We start from the raw sequence: 16,032 nt of genomic DNA on the forward strand, positions 1-16,032 counted from the left end.
GGAGGTCCACCAAGGAACAGCTGATTGCCCAGCTGGAGGAGAGGGATCGCTTGGATGACCCGATCCCTGTCCCTGAGGGAAGCTGCCCGGGGGACGCAGCGTGGGCCCTGGGGCCTGACCGGGCTGGGAGGGGTCAGACTGCTGCTGAGGACATCCCGAGACCCTTCCTACCTATGTCCGGGGGAGGGGTTGGGGGAAGCCCAGCGAATACCGAGGGCACCCTGACCCCGGCACCCAGCAGGGGATCCTCCCAGCGGAGCTCCCCATCCCTGGAGCGGAGGCGGCTGGAATGGGAGAGGGAGATGAAAATGAGGGAGCTGGAGGATCATGAAAAACAACGTCAACATGAGGAGAAACAACGTCAACATGAGCAGGAGGAGAAGGAGAAACAACGTCAACATGAGCAGGAGGAGAAGGAGAAACAACGTCAACATGAGCAGGAGGAGAAGGAGAGGGAGCGTCAGGAGAAGGAGAGGGAGCGTCAGGAGAAGGAGAGGGAGCATCAGGAGAAGGAGAAACAAAGACAGCATGAACTGGAGCTGGCCAGGCTGAGGAGCAGTGGGACCCCGGCTGCGGTGAGTGAGGGGGGACCCAAGACGGCAAGGAACTTTGATAAGTGCTTCCTGGCCCAGCGGAAGGAGGGGGAGGACATAGATAGCTTCCTGACGGCCTTTGAGAATGCCTGTGAGCTGCACAGGGTTGACCCTGCAGACAGGCTCCAGTTCCTCACCCCCTTACTGGACCCCAAAGCCGTGGAGGTGTACAGCCGAATGACAGGGGCGGAGGCAGGGGACTACGAACTGTTCAAACAGGCCCTGCTCCGTGAGTTTGGGCTGACCCCCGAGATGTACCGGAGAAGGTTCCGGAGTCAGCGTAAAACGCCTGAGGTCACCTACCTACAACTGGCCAACCGGATGCAGGGGTATGCCCGCAAGTGGACAGCTGGGGCCCGAGCTAAAGAGGACCTGCTGGACCTAATCGTACTGGAGCAGCTGTATGAACAGTGCCCTTCCGACCTGAGGCTGTGGCTGGTGGACAAAAAGCTCGAGAACCCCCAGCACGCAGGGCAGCTGGCCGACGAGTTTGTGAACAGTCGGTCAGGGGGTAGCCGGGAGGAGCCCCAAAAGAACAGGCCCCCCCCCGATGCAGAGAGAGAGTCACCAGGGGGCCTCCCAGCGGGGAAATAGGGAGAACCCCCTCCCAAGGGGAACGCCTGGCGTCGGGCCCCTCCGACCTGCTCGAGGGGACCAACGTGACCTGAGCTGCTATCACTGTGGCCAGAGAGGCCACGTACGGTCCCAGTGCCCCGGGCTCAGGGACAGACTGAGCAGACCCAACCTACCCAGGGTTAACTGGGTAGGGACCCAGCTGGACGCGGGGCAGACGACCCAGGAAAGGGGGCCTACCAGTTTACCACCTGCCCCGGAGGGAAGAGTACCCCAGGCCAGCTCCACCAGAGGGCTGGAGGCTCTGGACTCAGGGTGCTCAGTTTACAGGGTGGGCGCGGGGCTGTCCCTCCGGAGAGAGTGCCTTGTTCCCCTGGAGGTGGATGGGAGGAAGGTCAATGGATACTGGGATACGGGCGCGGAGGTGACGCTGGCCCGGCCCGAGGTGGTGGCCCCAGATCGGGTGGTGCCCAACACCTATCTGACCCTGACAGGGGTGGGCGGGACCCCATTTAAGGTGCCCGTGGCAAGGGTACACCTGAAATGGGGGGCCAAGGAGGGCCCCAAGGATGTGGGGGTACACCACCATTTGCCCACTGAAGTTTTGATGGGGGGAGACCTAGAGGACTGGCCAAGCAAGCCCCAGGCCGCCCTGGTTGTGACGCGTAGCCAGAGCCGGCGAGGGGCACTGCGCCCTGACCTCGGGGAGGGTATCACACCGGAGGCGCAGGACCCTACCCTGGTGGGGAGGGAGGGCCGAGGGGCACGGCTTAGAGAGGCGGAGGCCTCAGACCTGGCCAGCGAGAGGGAACCGGGCCCCGTCCCTGCCCCAGCTGCTGAGTTCCAGGCCGAGTTGAGGAAAGACCCCTCCTTGCGGAAGCTCAGGGACCTGGCCGACCTCAGGGTGGTACGGACCATGAGGAGAGGCTGCCAGGAGAGGTTCCTGTGGGAGAAGGGGTTCCTGTACCGAGAATGGGCTCCCACAAGGGAAGTAGAGTCCTGTGGGATCAGGAGGCAGCTGGTGGTCCCCCAGAAGTATCGCCGCAGGCTCCTGCACCTGGCCCATGACATCCCCCTCGCAGGGCACCAGGGAATCCGGCGCACCCGGCAGAGGTTGCTACAGAACTTTTACTGGCCCGGGGTCTTTACCACGGTCCGGCAGTATTGCCGATCCTGTGACCCCTGTCAGAGGGTGGGGAAGGCCCGGGACAAGGGGAAAGCGGCTTTGAGACCTTTGCCCATCATAGAGGAGCCTTTCCAGAAGGTGGCCATGGACATCGTGGGGCCTCTCAGCAAGACGACCCGGTCGGGGAAGAAATACATTCTGGTGGTGGTAGATTTTGCCACCCGCTACCCCGAGGCAGTGCCCTTAGCTTCCATTGAAGCAGACACCGTGGCCGATGCGCTCCTGACCATTTTCAGCCGAGTGGGGTTCCCCAAGGAAGTCTTGACAGACCAAGGCTCCAACTTCATGTCGGCCCTGCTCCGGTGCTTGTGGGAGAAATGTGGGGTCCGGCACGACTGGGCCTCAGCGTATCACCCCCAGTCCAATGGGCTGGGGGAGAGGTTTAACGGGACGCTAAAGATGATGCTGAAAACCTTTATGAACCAGCACCCGCAGGACTGGGACAAGTACTTGCCTCACCTGCTGTTCGCATACAGGGAGGTGCCCCAGGAGTCTACCGGATTTTCGCCTTTCGAACTGTTATATGGCAGGAGGGTGAGGGGCCCCCTGGACCTGATGAGAGACGAATGGGAGGGGAAGGCCACTCCCGATGGAGAGTCAGTGGTGGAGTATGTCCTGATCTTCCGAGAGAGACTGGCTGAACTCATGGGCCTGGCCAGGGAGAATCTGGCCAGAGCCCAGAAGAAGCAGAAGGTCTGGTATGACCGCACGGCACGGGCCCGTGCCTACGCCACCGGGGATCAGGTGATGGTTCTCATCCCAGTGAGAAAGAACAAACTACAGGCCGCCTGGGAGGGCCCTTTCAAGGTCGTCAAGCAGCTCAATGAGGTAAACTATGTGGTGGAGCTGTCAAACCGGGCGCACCACCGCCGGGTGTACCATGTGAATATGATGAAGCCATATTATGCCAGGGGGAATGTGGTGTTGGCCGTGTGTGGACAGTGGGAAGAGCAGGGAGATGACCCTTTAGTAGATCTATTCCCTGGGACCAGAGCTGGTTTCCCCCTGGAAACAATTCCCCTCTCGGATCAGCTAACCCCTGCCCAGCAAGCTGAGGTCAGGGGGGTGCTGCATCCGTACCGACAGCTGTTTTCCAACCAGCCTGGACGCACTAATCTGACTGTCCACCGGGTGCAGACAGGGTCACACCCGCCGATAAGATGCTCCCCCTTCCGAGTCACAGGGAAAACTGCTCAGGACCTGGAAAGAGAGGTCCGGGACATGCTGGCTTTGGGGGTGATCCAGCCATCTGCCAGCCCTTGGGCCTCGCCGGTGGTGCTGGTCCCCAAAAAGGACGGGTCGGTCCGGTTCTGTGTGGACTATCGGAAGCTCAATGCCATCACTGTATCTGATGCCTACCCCATGCCCAGGCCGGACGAGCTCCTAGACAAGCTGGGAGGAGCTCGGTACCTCACCACCATGGACCTTACAAAGGGCTACTGGCAAGTGCCGCTGGATGCAGATGCCCGGCTGAAATCGGCCTTTATCACCCCTCTGGGGCTCTATGAGTTCCTGACCCTGCCTTTCGGCCTCAAGGGAGCGCCGGCCACCTTCCAGCGCCTAGTGGACCAGCTCCTGAGGGGGATGGAGAGTTTTGCCGTGGCGTATATTGATGACATCTGTGTCTTTAGCCAGACCTGGGAGGACCACGTGTCCCAGGTTAGACAAGTGCTGGACCGACTCCAGGGGGCTGGGCTGACTGTAAAAGCGGAGAAGTGCAAGGTGGGGATGGCGGAAGTATCTTACCTGGGCCATCGGGTGGGAAGCGGCCGCCTAAAGCCGGAACCAGCCAAGGTGGAGGTGATCAGAGACTGGCCCGCTCCCCACACCAAAAAGCAGGTCCAAGCCTTTATTGGGATGGCAGGATACTACCGAAGATTTGTGCCCCACTTTAGCGCCATCGCCACCCCCATCACGGAGCTATGCAAGAAGGGGAAGCCAGACAAGGTGGTCTGGACCGAGCAGTGCCAGGAGGCTTTCCGGGCGCTGAAGGAGGCTCTGGTCAGTGGCCCAGTTCTGGCAAACCCAGACTTTGACAAGCCCTTTGTGGTGTTCACCGACGCCTCAGACACAGGACTGGGGGCGGTCTTAATGCAGGAGGGTGAAAAGGGGGAGAGACACCCCATCGTGTACCTGAGCAAGAAGTTGCTACCCCGGGAGCAACACTACGTGGCCATCGAGAAGGAGTGCCTGGCCATGGTGTGGGCCCTCAAGAAACTAGAGCCCTATCTCTTCGGGCGACACTTCACTGTCTACACCGACCACTCTCCCCTGACCTGGCTGCACCAGATGAAAGGAGCCAACGCCAAGCTCCTGAGATGGAGCCTGCTCCTGCAGGATTACGACATGGACGTGGTCCACGTGAAGGGAAGTGCCAACCTGATAGCGGATGCGCTGTCCCGGAGAGGGGGCCCCGAACTTCCCCAGGTCACTGGTCAGCGTGACCCCGCTCAGTTCAGTCTCGAAGGGGGGAGAGATGTGACGATGTGACTCAGCAGGGAGGGGGGAGTGTTGACCTGGGAATGTGCCCTGGGGATGGGAGACCTGAGAGCCTGTCACCTGAGCCAGGAGGGGGAGGGGGAGGTGACACCTCCGCCCAGGAATGTGAACAGAGGCTGCAGCAGGGAACCTGCTGGGTGGGTTTAGTTTTCAGTTTGGGGCTGGGGAGAGGAACACAGGGAACCCCAGGGCTGGGGTCTAAGCTCCCTGCTCCCCCAGAAGGACGTGATTGAGGGGTCCTGGTTGTACCCACAAGCTCTGTTTGGGGCTGTTCCTGTTGTCCAATAAACCTTCTGTTTTACTGGCTGGCTGAGAGTCTCAGTGGATCCCAGGAAGAGGGGTGCAGGGCCTGGACTCCCCCACACTCCGTGACAGTTCGTTACCCGGTGTGCGTCACCCAATAATCACAATGGGGTGGAGAAGCAGAAAAGTTTATTTGCAGCTGCAAACAAGGTACAGGGAGAATAAAATCTCAAATCCTGCACCCAGAGCAGGAAGTTACACAGGCGTTTATACATCCTTTCTTCAGCATACTTATCCAATAGTAAGCTGCCCTAAGTATCCATATAGCCAGCCAATCCAGTTACCAGCTAGTTCCCTTGTTCTCTGTACCATCTGTTAAAGCACACATAAAGCTGCTTTATTCAGCATTTTTCTTCCATATCTGCCCTGTTTGGCCTTGTTTAGTTTCAGGCAGTCTGACTCTGCAACATATTGTTTCAGATCCTCAGCATAACTGTGCGAGTGCCTCCAGGCGGGGGGGCCAAGAACACCTGGGCCAAGTATGAGGGGGCTTCATCGATACTCGTGGTCTTCCATCCTCTCGAGTTACCTAGTGGCCATGCCCCAGTGTCCCCAACAACTCCCTCCTTTGAGAACACTCAACAGCCTTGGCTCTGCGTTTTCTCACTTGGGCTACTTATTTCTTTACAATTGGACTTTGCATAAGCACTTTGTGATAGCCCTGAAGAGAATGACTTATTAACTTTTGCAAAAGGGCCCTAACACATGATACTGCACAGCATAATACCAATAATACAAGCAATACAGGAAAGAGAAATTTCAATAGCAGCCTAAATAAACCACCAAGCCAAGATGACAAACCCCAGCCTGAAAACAAGGTTTGCAACCAATCGCTCTCGGGGGCAGTATAGGCAACCTGTGCTCCGGCTCGGGCAAGGGCCTCAGCCTGTACCACCTTTTCATAGATCTCATAACTGCTATCATTTACAGATACACACCATCGGGGCACGACGAGGGCAGAAACCCCTCCTTGGGATGCCAAGAAATAGTCCAAAGCCAGCCTGTTTTGGAGGGAAAACGTCCTGAGCTGCTGTACCTCTTTATTTAATGTTTTTACTGCTGACCCTAAATCACTAACCGAGTCCTCTAACTCTAAGGCAACTTTCTCAAGTACCATTTGCAGCCTTACAGTATAGCGGCCTATGTGTGCCATGGCTGGCCCGGTAAACAGTATTCCCAGTACAGAGCACCCTACAAGCTTCTCGGTTGTGAGGGAATTCTTCATATTACCCTCCAATGCCGTAGTCAGTCGCCGCAGGGTCTTTTCTTGTGACTCAACACAGGTGTCTCGGGCATTTCTAATCTTTCCTTTGGGCAGTGCGGCAGTTATTGACAGATGAGGAACTTCATGAGCTATATAACAGCTACCTGACCAGTGAGCCTTTCGGCCACATACAAAATCGTGACCCTGTAGGGCCCAGGAAGGACTGTTTCTTAAGGGGATTCCTGGGATCTTTAAGGCTGCTTTGGATGCTTTTCCAAACAGTTCATATGCCCCTAAAGGGGCATCCCATCCTCCTGACTGGGTACAAGTGGGGGCGTTTCTAATTGTGCCGTTCAAATTACACTCGCCATAGGGACCACTACAAACCCACCATTGGCTTGCTACATTGGAGATATTAACTGGACGGCAAGTTATATTTCCAAACCTTTCTTTTGTGGAAAGATTATTTGTAAGAGTTTCCCTAAAAGGGGAGGAACCATTACACCCACATTGCTGGCCTCCCCTTTTGGTCTATATCCAATACCCATCAGCCCACTGTGTAATAACACAGGAGCTTTTTCCCACAGGATGCCCATCGTGATCCGACTGGTTTCGGGTAAAACATAACACTCCCTCAGTGAGTACTGTAACCGAATACTCCTGGTCCGGATAGGTGGCTTGCTGTAAAGAGGTCTTGTTCCAGAACGGCGAGTCCGTTCTTTCCTGCTCTTTGGTGGCAGCCAATTCTGCTAGGGTCAGGGGCAGCATGTCAAGGGGCATTCCCGTTCTGGGGGACAGTGGAGTCGGAGCACATACCCAGCTATCAGTCTGGTTTGTTAAAGTAGCAACATGGTGCGCAAGCGAAACAAAGGAGTTATGCTCCCGATATGCACGGTTTGGAAATACCAATACAGAGAATAACAATGTTACCCAATTAATTATCACCAGAGTCTTCCCAACCCAGGGTCTCCAGTACCTAGGTGGGCCCATTTTAGCATTAAGGTGCCCTCTATTTGTGTCTTTTAAACAGTAGCTTTAGCCCGAGATCGTCACTAGATGAGGAGTCAGCAGGCTGGACGGTCCACTTTTCTGCTGACGAGGGGACGGGTACTGCCTTCAGATGAGAGGGATGGATCCAGTTCTTGTGTCCCTCAATCTTTGCCGCTGTATGGGAGATCAGCAGGACGGTATAGGGTCCTTTCCACTTTTCCTGGAGAGGCTCGTCCTTCAGCTTCCACAGTGTCATGGAGGGTCACAACAGCATAACCCGCCCTCCTTTGCCCATCTATTACAGTACTGCTACCATCAGCATACCACTCATAATCTGCATTTGGGATGGGTACATCCTTTAAATCTGGACGGCTGGAGTACTGGACATCTATGATCTCTAAACAGTCATGTTTCTGTTCCTCTGTTTCTGGCAAGAGGGTTGCTGGGTTAAGGGAGGGGCAAGGCTGTAAGGTGACGTCAGAGTTCTCCAACAGCTTAGCCTTATACGAGCAATCCGAGCCTGGGTGAGCCAAAGCCCTCCCTTTGCATCCAATAAGGCTCAGACCATATGGGGAGTATAGATTTGCATAACCCCTCCCAATGTTAGCTTCTCAGCTTCCTCAAGCACTAGGGCAATAGCTGCGACAGCCCGTAAACGGCCAACCCTTTGCAACCTGATCCAGTTGCTTAGACAAATAAGCCACGGGATGTCTCCATGCTCCTAACACCTATGTGAGCACTCCTTGGGCCACCCCCTTTCGTTCATGTACATACAACTGAAACGGCTTAGAGAGATCTGGCAAGCCCAGAGCTGGGGCTTCCATCAACTTCCTTTTCAGGATTTTAAATGCCCTGTCAGCCTCTGGGATCCAATAGAAGGTGTCATGATCTGCTCCTTTTACACAGTCGTACAGGGGTTTAGCCCACAGTCCAAACTCTGAGATCCATATCCTGCAAAAGCCTGCCATACCCAGAAATGCCCTGAGCTGCTAACGATTACTTGGGGTAGGAACTTGACAGATAGCTTCCTTTCTTTTTTTTTTCTTTGCTTGAAAGCTGACGCTCCCCTTGCCTTAGCTGTAACCTGATTCTGCTCTACCTCAGACAACAGGGTTCTCAGGAGAATATTACATTCATAGAATCATAGAATCATAGAATATCAGGGTTGGAAGGGACCTCAGAAGGTCATCTAGTCCAACCCCCTGCTCAAAGCAGGACCGATCCCCGACTAAATCATCCCAGCCAGGGCTTTGTCAAGCCTGACCTTAAAAACTTCCAAGGAAGGAGATTCCACCACCTCCCTAGGTAACGCATTCCAGTGTTTCACCACCCTCCTAGTGAAAAAGTTTTTCCTAATATCCAACCTAAATCTCCCCCACTGCAACTTGAAACCATTACTCCTTGTTCTGTCATCTGCTACCACTGAGAACAGTCTAGAGCCATCCTCTTTGGAACCCCCTTTCAGGTAGTTGAAAGCAGCTATCAAATCCCCCCTCATTCTTCTCTTCTGAAGACTAAACATCCCCAGTTCCCTCAGCCTCTCCTCATAAGTCATGTGTTCCAGTCCCCTCATCATTTTTGTTGCCCTCCGCTGGACTCTTTCCAATTTTTCCACATCCTTCTTGTAGTGTGGGGCTCAAAACTGGACACAGTACTCCAGATGAGGCCTCACCAATGTCGAATAGAGGGGAATGATCACGTCCCTCGATCTGCTGGCAATGCCCCTACTTATACATCCCAAAATGCCATTGGCCTTCTTGGCAACAAGGGCACACTGTTGACTCATATCCAGCTTCTCGTCCACTGTAACCTCTAGGTCCTTTTCTGCAGAACTGCTGCCGAGCCATTTGGTCCCTAGTCTGTAGTGGTGCATGGGATTCTTCCTTGCTAAGTGGAGGACTCTGCACTTGTCCTTGTTGAACCTCATCAGATTTCTTTTGGCCCAATCCTCTAATTTGTCTAGGTCCCTCTGTATCCTATCCCTACCCTCCAGCATATCTACCTCTCCTCCCAGTTTAGTGTCATCTGCAAACTTGCTGAGGGTGCAATCCACACCATCCTCCAGATCATTTATGAATATATTGAACAAAACCGGCCCCAGGACCGACCCTTGGGGCACTCCACTTGATACCGGCTGCCAACTAGACATGGAGCCATTGATCACTATCCATTGAGCCCGACAATCTAGCCAGCTTTCTATCCACCTTAGAGTCCATTCATCCAGCCCATACTTCTTTAACTTGCTGGCAAGAATACTGTGGGAGACTGTGTCAAAAGTTTTGCTAAAGTCAAGGAACAACATGTCCACTGCTTTCCCTTCATCCACAGAGCCAGTTATCTCGTCATAAAAGGCAATTAGATGAGTCAGGCATGACTTGCTCTTGGTGAATCCATGCTGACTGTTCCTGATCACTTTCCTCTCCTCTAAGTGCTTCAGAATTGATTCCTTGAGGACCTGCTCCATGATTTTTCTAGGGACTGAGGTTAGGCTGTGACTACTGAGGCACCCCTCAAAGACTGAAATAAACTGGCTTGGGTTCACGGAGAATTCCCCAGCCTGTGTTTTCAAAGCAGCCAAATCCACAGGGTTAAAGGGCACATGAGTATAAACCTGCATAGTCATGGCCAGATGCCTGTCCGATCCAGATCGGGCGACTTTAGTTTCCGTGATTAAGGGGTATAGGCCAACCATTGGGGACTTACAAGGTGTGGGTGTAGGGGCCGAAGGGGACACCGGTTCTGCCATTACAGTGGGGGTGGGGATCTGGGGACTAACATTAGCTGCTACCGAACCAGTCGGAGTCAGATTACAGCGCTGTAAAATATCTGGTCGAGTACATAAAGTCAGAAACAAATGCGCACACATAAGTTCATTCCAGTTCCTTATAAGGGTAGGATGCCTCGAGTTACAGAGATTGCCCCCTCGGTGGGACTCTATCCTTTGGTTACCAAGACTCTTGTGGCTTGCCCAGGGGCAGACGGAAGTCAGGCTACCACTATGCAGTTTACACCCATGTGCCATTCAATCCAATAAACTTAGCAGCTTTTAAAACACGGGCTGGGGAATTCTCCATGAACCCAAGCCAGTTTATTTCAGTCTTTGAGGGGTGCCTCAGTAGGCACAAGCCGGATTGAGATGACTGTAATATCCTCCTGAGAACCCTGTTGTCTGAGGTGGAGAGGGATCAGGTTACAGCTAAGGCAAGGGGAGCGTCAGCTTTCAAGCAAAAAAAAGAAAAGAAAAGAAGGAAGGAAGCTATCTGTCAAGTTCCTACCCCAAGTAATCGTAAGCGGCTCAGGGCATTTCTGGGTATGGCAGGCTTTTGCAGGATCTGGATCCCAGAGTTTGGACTGTGGGCTAAACCCCTGTATGACTGTGTAAAAGGAGAAGATCATGATCCCTTCTATTGGACCCTAGAGGCTGACAGGGCATTTAAAATCCTGAAAAGGAAGTTGATGGAAGCCCCGGCTCTGGGCCTGCTGGATCTCTCTAAGCCATTTCAGTTGTATGTACATGAACGAAAGGGGGTGGCCCTAGGCGTGCTTACACAGCTGTTAGGAGCATGGAGACGTCCCGTGGCTTATTTGTCTAAGCAACTGGATCAGGTTGCAAAGGGTTGGCCGGCATGTTTACGGGTGGTCGCAGCTACTGCCCTAGGGCTTGAGGAAGCCGAGAAGCTAACATTGGGAGGGGTTATGCAAATCTATACTCCCCATATGGTCTGAGCCTTATTGGATGGAAAGGAAGGGCTTTGGCTCACCCAGGCTCGGATTGCTCGTATAAGGCTAAGCTGTTAGAGAACTCTGAAGTCATCTTACAGCCTTGTCCCTCCCTTAACCCAGCCACCCTCTTGCCAGAAACAGAGGAACAGAACATGACTATTTAGAGATCATAGATGTCCAGTACTCCAGCCGTCCAGATTTAAAGGATGTACCCCTCCCAAATGCAGATTATGAGTGGTACACTGATGGTAGCAGTACTGTAATAGATGGGCAAAGGAGGGCGGGTTATGCTGTTGTGACCCTCCATGACACTGTGGAAGCTGAAGGTTTGCCTGCTGGGACCTCTGCCCAGCTTGCCGAACTAATAGCCCTGACCCGTGCACTTGAACTGTCAAAAGGAAAGCGGGTCAACATTTTTACCGATTCAAAGTATGCTTTTGGTGTGCTGCATGCTCATGCTGGCCTGTGGAAGCAAAGGGGAATGCTGACAGCCCAAGGCTCCCCAGTCAAGTACGGGCCCCAAATCCTCCGGCTCCTAGAAGCTGTACAACTCCCCTCGGAAGTGGCGGGGGTACACTGTAAAGCCCATCAAAGGGAGGATCAAGATGTGGCCAGAGGTAACGCCCGGGCAGATAGAGAGGCTAAGCATGCTGCCACCCTGCCATCCCCTCAGGCTGAGAACGCCCATATGCATGCCCTTGTCCCATCAGTAGGGGAGCTTCCAACCCCTCAGTACTCTGGGGAGGAGAGACAGCTAACTGACAAAGTCGGTCTCCGGGAAAAGGAGGGATGGCTCCATTCCCCAGAAGGGAAGGTCCTCCTACCAAAGGGCCTAATCCGGCCAGTAGTGCAGAAACTACATCAAACCACTCATGCTGGCAGGGAAGCACTTATCCAGCTAATCGGAAAATACTTTATCACTTCCGGACTCCGACCCCTGGCTGCCCAGGTACAGGCGGACTGCTTAGTCTGCCAAAAGAATAACCCCCGACCGGGACATCCTGTGCCACCAGCTGCCCTAGAACCCACTCCGGGCCCCGGACAAGTGTGGCAAATAGACTTTACTGAGTTTCCCCGGACCCAAGGGTTCAAATATCTCCTTGTTATAGTGGATCGGTTCAGCGGACGGCCAGAAGCCTTCCCATGCCGTAACTGCACTGCCAGGACAGTGGCCCTCAAGTTTGTTAAGGAGATCATTCCTCGCTTTGGGCTCCCCCTGTGGATGGAATCTGACAACGGGACACATTTCACGTCACAAATCATTCAAAGCATCTCACATGCCTTACAGATCCCCTGGAAACTCCATACGCCCTGGAGACCGCAAGCCAGTGGGGTCGTGGAGCGGACCAATCAGACCCTTAAACGGCATCTCTCAAAAGTGTGCCAAGAAGCCTCACTGCAATGGTCTGATGCTTTGCCCTTCGTCCTACTCCGTATTCGCGTTCTCCCAAAGGGTAGATTAGGGCTCAGTCCCTTTGAAATTATGTTTGGAAGGGCATGGCCTATGAATGGCACCCCGGTTCTGTCAGGGGAATGGGAGCTGGGTAATGGTTTGTTGTCACAGTATATGTGTTCCCTGTCTGCTGTTCTCTTGTCTCTTCATAGGTATTCCAAGGATTCCCAGCCTCTCCCCTTGGACTCTCCCGTCCACTCCTTACAGTCCTGTGACTCTGTGCTTGTTCGTACCTGGAAAGACGAGCATCTCCAGGAAAAGTGGAAAGGACCCTATACTGTCCTGCTGGTCTCCCATACAGCGGCAAAGATTGAGGGACACAAGAACTGGATCCATCCCTCTCGTCTGAAGGCAGTACCCGTCCCCTCGTCAGCAGAACAGTGGACCATCCAACCTGCTGACTCCTCATCTAGTGACAATCTCGGGCTAAAGCTACTGTTTAAAAGACACAAATAGAGGGCACCTTAATGCTAAAATGGGCCACCCAGGTACTGGAGACCCTGGGTTGGGAAGACTCTGGTGATAATTAATTGGGTAACATTGTTATTCTCTGTATTGGTATTTCCAAACCGTGCATATCGGGAGCATAACTCCTTTGTTTCGCTTGCGCACCATGTTGCTACTTTAACAAACCAGACTGATTGCTGGGTATGTGCTCCGACTCCACTGTCCCCCAGAACGGGAATGCCCCTTGACATGCTGCCCCGACCCTAGCAGAATTAGCCGCCACCAAAGAGCAAAAAAGAACGGACTCGCCGTTCTGGAACAAGACCTCTTTACAGCAAGCCACCTATCCGGACCAGGAGTATTCGGTTGCAGTACTCACTGAGGGAGTGTTATGTTTTACCCGAAACCAATCTGATCACGATGGGCGTCCTGTGGGAAACAGCTCCTGTGTTATTACACAGTGGGCTGATGGGTGTTGGATCAAGACCAAAAGGGGAGACCAGCAATGTGGGTGTAATGGTTCCTCCCCTTTTAGGGAAACTCTTACAAATAATCTTACCACAAAAGAGGGGTTTGGAAATATAACTTGTCGTCCAGTTAATATCTCCAATGTAGCAAGCCAAAGGTGGGTTTGTAGTGGTCCCTATGGCGAGTGTAATTTGAACGGCACAATTAGAAACGCCCCCACTTGTACCCAGTCAGGAGGATGGGATGCTCCCTTAGGGGCATATGAACTGTTTGGAAAAGCAGCCAAAGCAGCCTTAAAGATCCCAGGAATCCCCTTAAGAAACAGTCCTTACTAGGCCCTACAGGGTCACTATTTTGTATGTGGCCGAAAGGCTCACTGGTCAGGTAGCTGTTATATAGCTCATGGAGTTCCTCATCTGTCAATAACTGCCGCACTGCCCAAAGGAAAGATTAGAAATGCCCGAGACACCTGTGTTGAGTCACAAGAAAAGACCCTGCGGCGACTGACTACGGCATTGGAGGGCAATATGAAGAATTCCCTCACAACCGAGAAGCTTGTAGGGTGCTCTGTACTGGGAATACTGTTTACCGGGCCAGCCATGGCACATATAGGCCGCTATACTGTAAGGCTGCAGATGGTACTTGAGAAAGTTGCCTTAGAGTTAGAGGACTCGGTTAGTGATTTAGGGTCAGCAGTAAAAACATTAAATAAAGAGGTACAGCAGCTCAGGACGTTTTCCCTCCAAAACAAGCTGGCTTTGGATGGTCTCTTGGCACCCCAAGGAGTGGTTTCTGCCCTCGTCGCGCCCCGATGGTGTGTATATATAAATGATAGCAGTTATGAGATCTATGAAAAGATGGTACAGGCTGAGGCCCATGCCTGAGCCGGAGCACAGGTTGCCTATACTGCCCCCGAGAGCGATTGGTTGCAAACCTTGTTTTCAGGCTCGGGTTTGTCGTCTTGGCTTGGTGGCTTATTTAGCCTGTTATTGAAACTTCTCTTTCCTGTATTGCTTGTATTAATGGTATTATGCTGTGCCGTCTCATGTTTCAGGGCCCTTTTGCAGAAGTTAATAAGTCATTCTCTTCAGGGCTATCACAAAGTGCTTATGCAAAGTCCAATTGTAAAGAAATAAGTAGCCCAAGTGAGAAAACTCAGAGCCAAGGCTGTTGAGTGTTCTCAAAGGAGGGAGTTGTTGGGGACACTGGGGCATGGCCACTAGGTAACTCGAGGGGATGGAAGACCACAAGTATCAATGAAGCCCCCTCGCACTAGGCCCAAGTGTCCTTGGCCGCCCCCCATCCCTCCTGGAGGCACTCGCAGCAGCTCTGCGTACTAGGCCCAAGTGTCCTTGGCCCCCCCGCCTGGAGGCACACACAGCAGTTATGCTGAGGATCTGAAACAATATGTTGTAGAGTTAGACTGCCTGAAACTAAACAAGGCCAAACAGGGCAGATATGGAAGAAAAATGCTGAATAAAGCACCTTTATGTATTGTTTAACAAATGATACAGAGAACAAGTGAACTAGCTGGTAACTGGATTGGCTGGCTATATGGATACTTAGGGCAGCTTGCTATTGGATAAGTATGCTGAAGAAAGGATGTATAAACGCCTGTGTAACTTCCTGCTCTGGGTGCAGGATTTGAGATTTTATTCTCCCTGTACCTTTTTGAAGCTTCAAATAAACTTTTCTGCTTCTCCACCCCGTTGTAATTACTGGGTGAAGCACACCGGGTAGTGAACCAAACCCTGCTGTTGTTTTGCCTCTCGGCACTGGGTGCCGGCAAGAACGTGGAACCATTGTCTGCCGTTGCCCTGACGGAGGGAGGGGCGAGTGACGACATGGCTTACAGGGTTGGCTTACAGGGAATTAAAATCAACAAAGGGGGTGGCTTTACATCAAGGAGAAACAAAAACAACTGTCATACAGAATGGCCCCCTCAAGGATTGAACTCAAAACCCTGGTTTAGCAGGCCAATGCTCAACCCACTGAGCTATCCCTCCCCCTGCTATTCCAGGCAGGACTGAATCTCCATTAAACTTTTCCAGGTGCCCCTGACAGAGCTCACTGAAACGATTGTCGGCCGTTGATTTCACGGAGGGAGAGGGGAGCAAAAGAATACAAAACAAATCTGGTCTCTTTCTTGTTTTGATCCACTCCATCTATCTTTTACATCTTTGGCTGGCAGAAGACGGTGCAATAGGACTGCTCGCCATCCTCAGCTCCTGGCTGGTCGGCAGAAGACGGTGCAATAGGACTGCTAGCTATCCTCATCTCCTGGCTGCTCAGCAGAAGATGGTGCAATAGGACTGCTAGCCATCCTCATCTCCTGGCTGGTCGGCAGAAAACAGTGCAATAGGGCTGCCGGCAGGACTGAAGAGAATGAACTGCTAGAGTCACTCCTATTTCAGTCCCTGCGGCCATGTCTGCACAGGAGCTCCTGACCGACCTTACTGAGGCGGCCAAGAGCTCCTAGGACATGAGGACGATGGTTATCAGGCCTATGCACCGTCTGCTGCCACAAGGCAATGAGCTGCAGCTCTGTAGCAATGCAATCCTGCGTCTGCCAGCACCCAGGAGACGTAGGGTG

This window comes from Lepidochelys kempii, chromosome 23, assembly GCF_965140265.1.
Source record: "Lepidochelys kempii isolate rLepKem1 chromosome 23, rLepKem1.hap2, whole genome shotgun sequence".
NCBI classification, from domain to species: domain Eukaryota; kingdom Metazoa; phylum Chordata; order Testudines; family Cheloniidae; genus Lepidochelys; species Lepidochelys kempii.